Consider the following 7,077-nt stretch of genomic DNA (forward strand, 5'->3'; position numbering starts at 1 on the left):
AATAAACTAGCATCCAAATCTCTTGGGACAGTTTGGATATGTCACCAGTTCTCCTGGGAAGGGAGGCTTTTGAAAGCACCATATTTGCAAAATGTAGCCAATGTGGCAGGTTAATAGAATCAATAGATTTCACTTATGGAGCTAAGATTAATGACTAGGCAAAAATCCAAGCTAGTTATGGGAAATAACAAGTAACCAAATTTTAGGAACAATATGGGTAAGAATTGATTATTTTAAAGAGGGGTCAAAATCCTAGTTTAGATAGATGGCTATAAAAATCTCCTTTCTCTCCTCTCTCTTCTGGTTTTCCTCTCTTCCCTTTTTCCTTTTTTTTTTTCTTTCCCTTTCTTTGTCTATTTTTTCTTTTTTTTTCTCTGTTTATAAGAACTCCCAGAACTATCTAATCATTTATAGTGTGTTATGCACTTTCTGTTGTCTCTTCCTTTTTCTTACAGCCAACCCTGCTAGAGGATCATTAGTTTTACAGAAAAAAAAAAGCGTTTATTTGTAATATTTTTTGAATCATTTTAACATTTATATTTTAGCCCGCTTGACCCGCTTGAGAACTTTGCTGAAAGAGGCTCATTGGTTAATTTCCTTTAGATCTAGGGCTATTCATGAATTTTTAGATCTCTTGATTCTTAGATGGAACATCTCAGAGATAAAAAGTCTGGAGCATTCCTGTGGGTAATGTCTGTCTTTATTAAGATATAACAATGATGTAATGCTGCTGTGATTCATAGTACAATTAATTGTTTTTTGCTTAAACACATGAGGGTTCAATACTTTACATTTTTTTCTCTCCTCTTTACTTTTCATTATATAACTCTGTAAAAATAAATTAACAGAGGAGTTAAGAGGGAGTCTGCTTCTAGCCATGATGGAGTAACTGGCAGTTGTTACCCTCCTTCCACAAACAACTATAAAATTGGACAGAATATATGAGGCAATGGTTGTTAAACATGGGACAATAGATATGGTAGGATAGTCGTCTTTCAGAGAAGGGAGATGTATAAAGTCAGTCCCAGGTTTATCTTCTTCTGTGTGAGGTAACTTTCCAAACTATGATTTAGGGAATCAAGTCCAACTGAAACCCTGTATGTCATTGAAAATAAAGAGATTAAAATAACTGAAATTGGTAGAGTTTGAAGCTACAGAAGAGGGATTTGCATGGGGGCTGCAAGGAGGACAAAATGGGTGATTTTGAAATATCCTTGACCAATGGCTGGCCTGCCTGTACACATCATTAGGCTTCATGGGAGCTATCAGGGAACTCCGTGTATTCACAGTTGTGGGGCTGTGAGGTAAATGGGGATATCAGAGGTTGTGGGTTCTGAGACACATTGAAATCACAGTTCAGTCATAGTGAAATAACCTCACTGAGGAACTCAGGCTTTCAGCTGAGACTAAAGAAAGGCCATTCTTTAAAAATAAGTCCTCAATTTTAGGGGTGCCTGGGTGGCTCAGTCGGTTGAGCATATGACTTCGGCTCAGGTCATGGTCTTGCAGTTCGTGAGTTCGAGTCCCTCATTGGGCACTGTGCTAACAAACAGCTCAGAGCCTCAAGCCTGCTTCAGATTCTGTATCTCTCTCTCTCTCCCCCTCCCCTGCTCATGCTCTGCCTCTGTCTCTCAAAAATAAATAAATGTTAAAAAAAAAAAGTTTAAAAAAATAAGTCCTTAATTTTAGAAAAAATTATGTTAGAAAAATGTCCTGAAAGCTAAGGATATTACTGAAACAGACCTGCCATAATGAGGAATAAATCCAAGCGTACAAGATCAAGAGGATCCATTACTAATTTATTTCTCTACCAGGAAATCTAATACCTATTTAAATAAGTCAACATAATTTAAGCTCACAGCAACATATTATTTCTAACACCCAGTATATAATAAAAAAAAATAGTATACATACCAAAAATAAGGCAAAAAAAAAAAAAAAATGAAGAACATTGGTCAGTAGAAACTGTTCCTATCATGATTCCAGAAGTTGTAATTAGCAGAAAGTAACTTTGCAGTACCTTTTATAAATATGTTCAGATATTTAAAAAGAAAAAGAATGTAATGATTGAAAAGGTAGGGTACATCACATTAGAAATAGAAACTATAAAATAACCAAATGGAAATTCAAGAACAGTACATTATCTGAAAACTGACATCTATAATTTACTTAATATAAAATATTGAATGTTTTCCTGCTAAGACCATGATCAATAAAAGGATATTTAGGATATCTTCTAGTCCTAGCTATTCTAATAAGAAAAGTAAAAGAAAGAAAAGTCATAAAGATTGGGAAGGAAGAAGTAAAATTATCCTTATACCAGATGTCATGATCATTTACACAGAAAATCCTAAGGAATAGACATTAAAAGCCTACTAGAATAAGTCAACTTCAAGCAGTCAAGGGATAAAATAGTAATCAATAAAAATTAAATGTATTTCTACATTTAAAACAATTAGCATTTAAAATTGAAAAAGTCAAAGTCATTTATAACAGCATCTAAAAACATGAAATACATGATACTCCTAACTAAAGATACACAATACCTATTCACTGAATCCATAGAAATTCTGAGAGAACTTTAATAAGACATAAATGTAGTTACATAAATGTAAAAAAAAAAATGTATAAATGTACCATGCTCACGGAATGAAGGACTTAATGTTAAAAATAAGTTATTTCAAAATGAAATGCTCCAAACAAAATTACAGTACCTTTTTTTAAAGAAGTTGACAAGTTCATTCTAAAATATATATGGAATTAGGGCCCCCTGGGTGACCCAGTTGGTTAGGCATCTGACTCTTAATTTCAGCTCAGGTCATGATCTCATGGTTCATGGGATCAAGCCCTGTGTCAGGCTCTGTGCTGGCTGCGTGGAGCCTGATTGGGATTCTCTCTTTCTCTCTCTCTGCCCTTCCCATGCTCTCCCTCTTTCTCTCAAAATAAATGAATAAACAATAAACACATATATATATATTTCTGGAATATATATATGAAAATTCATAATGTCTATAAATTCTATACTTACTATAAGGCTGCAGAAATGTAGACAGTAGTATTGACATTAGTATAGAAATATATATCAATAAAAAGTAGACTACATATATGATTAATTGATTTCTGTTAAATTGGCATGTTTAATTGCTTTTGATGTTTTAGAATTATAGTAAAAATAATCATTTAGGAAAAAATTAATCTTTAGAACAAAGACATAAAATTTAAGCTTTAGAATAAGGCCACTTTCACATGATTTTCCATTTCCCTCCTTCATAACAGCATTTTTCAAAAGTCAGTTTCTTTCCAAATCTTCAAAGGAAATAAAACATCATAAGAAGTGTCTAAGTACCCACATCAAATTCCATCTTATGGAGTTTAGATAGATATTGTAAAGTTACTGCTACTTGGAAAAATAAAGCATCCTCAATTGTGGCTCTACACATACACATTTTTTAAGCCATATATCAGCTAGAGATTCAGGTAAAGTCAAAACCCTGTGCTGGCTGATAAAGTCCATCATTAGGAGAAAAAACCCAGTTTGAGTCACTCTCTGACATAAAATTTCAAAACAAACTAAACTTTTCTGAGGAATAGTTTTGCACGGAAGGCAGCTTCAGGAACGAGTCTCTAACACAACATCTAAAATTTAATGTCTACTCTCGGGGCACCTGGGTGGCTCAGTCAGTTAAGCTTACAACTCATGATCTCATAGTTGGGGTGGAGGGTGGTTTGAGTCCTGCTTCGGGCTCTGCACTGACAGTGAGGAACCTACTTGGGTCTCTCTCTCTCTTTCTCTGCCCTTACCCTGCTCTCTCTCTCTCTCTCTCTCTCTCTCTGTCTCTGTCTCTGTCTCTGTCTCAAAATAAAATAAAACTAAAAATAATGTCTACTCTCCAAAAGAGAAGAGAGAGAGCAAGCATCCTATTATACTTTCTTTTAATGTTTATTTATTTTTGAGAGAGAGACAGAGTGTAAGTGGGGGAACGGGCAGAGAGAAGCAGGCTCCAGGCTGTGAGCTGTCAGCACAGAGCCCCACGTGGGGCTTGAACTCCTGAACCAGGAGATCATGTCCTGAGCTGAAGTCGGCGCTTAACCAACTGCGCCACCCCAGGCGCTCCAACAAGCACCTGTTATAATCATAAGCCCAATCAAACATTCATCACCACTCAATGCCAGATACAGTCACCGAAAGTGGGCATATTTCCCCCACACTAGCAGTCTTATACCTACCACCAGATGAAGTTAGCAGGCTTATAGGTGTATCTCCTGGTGCCAGCGGTTTTTTTCATATAATATAGAATACAAAGTTACTCTCTCCACACATAACTCTTTCCTTGAGTATTGAAATGAGGGAATCCCTGTCTATGATTTGTACTGATTTGTTTATCTAAACTTGAAAGGAAATTCTAACTCAAAGTGACTTCTTAGAGATCATATATTTTGAATCACAAACAGGCTTTCTTCAAGGGAAAACTGAGGGTAAAATAATAGATAACTGGAGTTAGAGTTTTCTGACCAAGTACTTTGCCAATTTGTGGACACTAAATGCAGCTGAGATGCTGGTTAATTAAATTCTAACACCTCATGGCTTTTGATAAAGTGAAGCTCTGCCTGGGGAAGCAATTATAAGAATCAGCCAAGAGCAAACCGCAGATCCTAAGATCTGGGCTATATTCACCCTGTGTGGTTGAGTGATTTCTTGTAAGTCGTCTCCACTCTGTTATGGAACCCATCCATTGACGTTTTATTTTCATTACGGTAATGTTCAGGTCTGTAATTTCCATTTCTTTCTTTTTTTATAAATTCTATTTATTTTCTGAGATTTTCAGTTTTTTTCATTTGTTGCAAGATAATTTTTTAAACTGAATTTTAAACCATTTCAACGATGGCTACTTCCAAACCCATATTAGGTAATTCCCACATCTGATTCATCTTGATGTTAGTGTCTGTCATTTGTCTTCTCTCATTCCATTGTGATTTGCTTACTGGAAATTTTGGATATTTTGAGATTCTGTATACATGAGAGATAAAAATACATATGTGCAGAAGTAACTTGTACATGAAGGTTTATAGGTGCCTTATTCATATAGTCCAAAAATTAAAATCACATGATGTTTCCCATCAGGATAGGATAATCAAACTTGGAATATTCATATAATGGAAAAATAATTAGCAATAAAGATAAGTGAATTATAGATACATCCTGCAATATGGATTCTTCTCAGAAATAATACATTGAGTTAAAGAAGGCACAGAAGAGTATATACTGTATGCTTCCATTCATATAAGGTTCAAGAACAAGATAAACTAGTATATGATAATAACTAGAAACATGGTTGGCTATGGGGACAAGAGTTGACTAAAAAGGGCATGAAGGATATTTCTGGAGTGATGAAAATGTTCTAAATTTTTATGGAGATGCCAGTCGTTTGAATGTACAGATTTGTCAAAACTCACTGACTTAGATACCTAAGTTCTATGCATTTCATTGTAGGTAAATTTTCCCTCAATTAAAAAAAACTATACAAATGAATAAAAATAAATAAATAACTGACGTACGGGGAAAACAATTTTATTTTTTAAAAATTCTTATGTAAAAGAATACTTTGTAATTCATAAAAGCATTCTGTCAGGCATAAATTTCTCCTTTCCTTAGAATGGGATTCCCCCCTGGACATTAATACCAGAAATCTAACAAGCAACCAATATAGAACATGATGCTGTCTCAGTCTTCAACTCTCTGCCACTACCTCCTGTTTGCACCTACTTCTGGATTTTTCCATAACTTCTTTAGGAATCTTAGGGGCTTCTGAGTGGCTCAGTTGGTTAAGTGTCCGACTTCGGCTCAGGTCATAATCTCAGTTTGTGAGTTCGAGCCCTATATCAGACTGTCTACTCTCAGCACAAAGCCTGCTTTGGATCTTCTGTCTCCCTCTCTCTCTGCCTCTGCCCCACTTCCGCGTGTGCTCTCTCTCTCTCTCTCCCTCAAAAATAAATAAATATTAAAAAAAAAGAAATCTATAAAATGGCAGTGATGAGGAGGTCATAGTGATTGCATTATGTACTCAATGGCAATGCAAGTTCATTTTGATGACTTGTAAGACATCAAATATATCAAAAGACAATGTAATAAATGAATACTACTGGATGGATAAAAATAGGCCACTAAAGACAACAGACTTCCCTAGGTTAAATGAAGTCTTTTGTGACATGCTAAAATAGTGCTGAGTAGAAAATGATACTCATGTGTAAAAGAATAACATATCATCAGAAAGACAAAGAAGAGTGGTAGAGTTCACCTTACTTTTCCTACTGAAGTGCTGTCTCTTTCTGCCTGGGTGAACAGTGCCATCCAGAAGTAAAACAAAGAACACACTAGTTGTTGGTGCATCTGTCAGCCCCCTTCAAGGATCCCTCTGCTATTCCTGACTGATTATAGCTCTATTCTGTGGCCTAATCTTCATCACCCAAGATAGAGGTCAAGGGTAGATTTTGGACCCTCTACCTATTCACACAGTAGCTTATGCTCTGGGCTGTTACTCTCAAGCATTATCATTTATTGTTAATCATATCCAATCCATTATTTCAAGAAATAAATCGTCTCCCTGAAAAGGTAATATAGGATATTTACAATGAAAACATCATGGGCAGCATTCCACAATGCAATCACAATAATCATTTATAGTAATAAATCCTAGGTAAAGACAGTCACTATAGTAAATCCAGACATTGGAGATATTATTGCTGTCATAATTACAGAATTAAGAAATAAAGGGTGTGCTGAATTATCTGAAGAAAATCATTCTTGTGCAAATAACAACAGCTGTTCAAATTTCTAAGTTGCTAAAATCCTTAAGCCATAACTCACCAGTCTTCGTATGAATATACCTTTTGTTTTGATGATTCTTTTTTCATCATGGCTGACAATTTATTTCATTTACAATATCAGGAACACAGGTGACCACAATTGATAAAATCTATACTGCAGAGGAAGCCAAGAAATTTTTTCATTTAACTTAAAAACAGGCCACTAAAGAAGAGATAAGGAAACAGGCCTACACTTTGGTCCTCATGCTGTCT

Source organism: Panthera onca, chromosome D4 (genome assembly GCF_046562875.1).
Source record: "Panthera onca isolate mPanOnc1 chromosome D4, mPanOnc1 haplotype 2, whole genome shotgun sequence".
In the NCBI taxonomy this organism is placed as follows: domain Eukaryota; kingdom Metazoa; phylum Chordata; class Mammalia; order Carnivora; family Felidae; genus Panthera; species Panthera onca.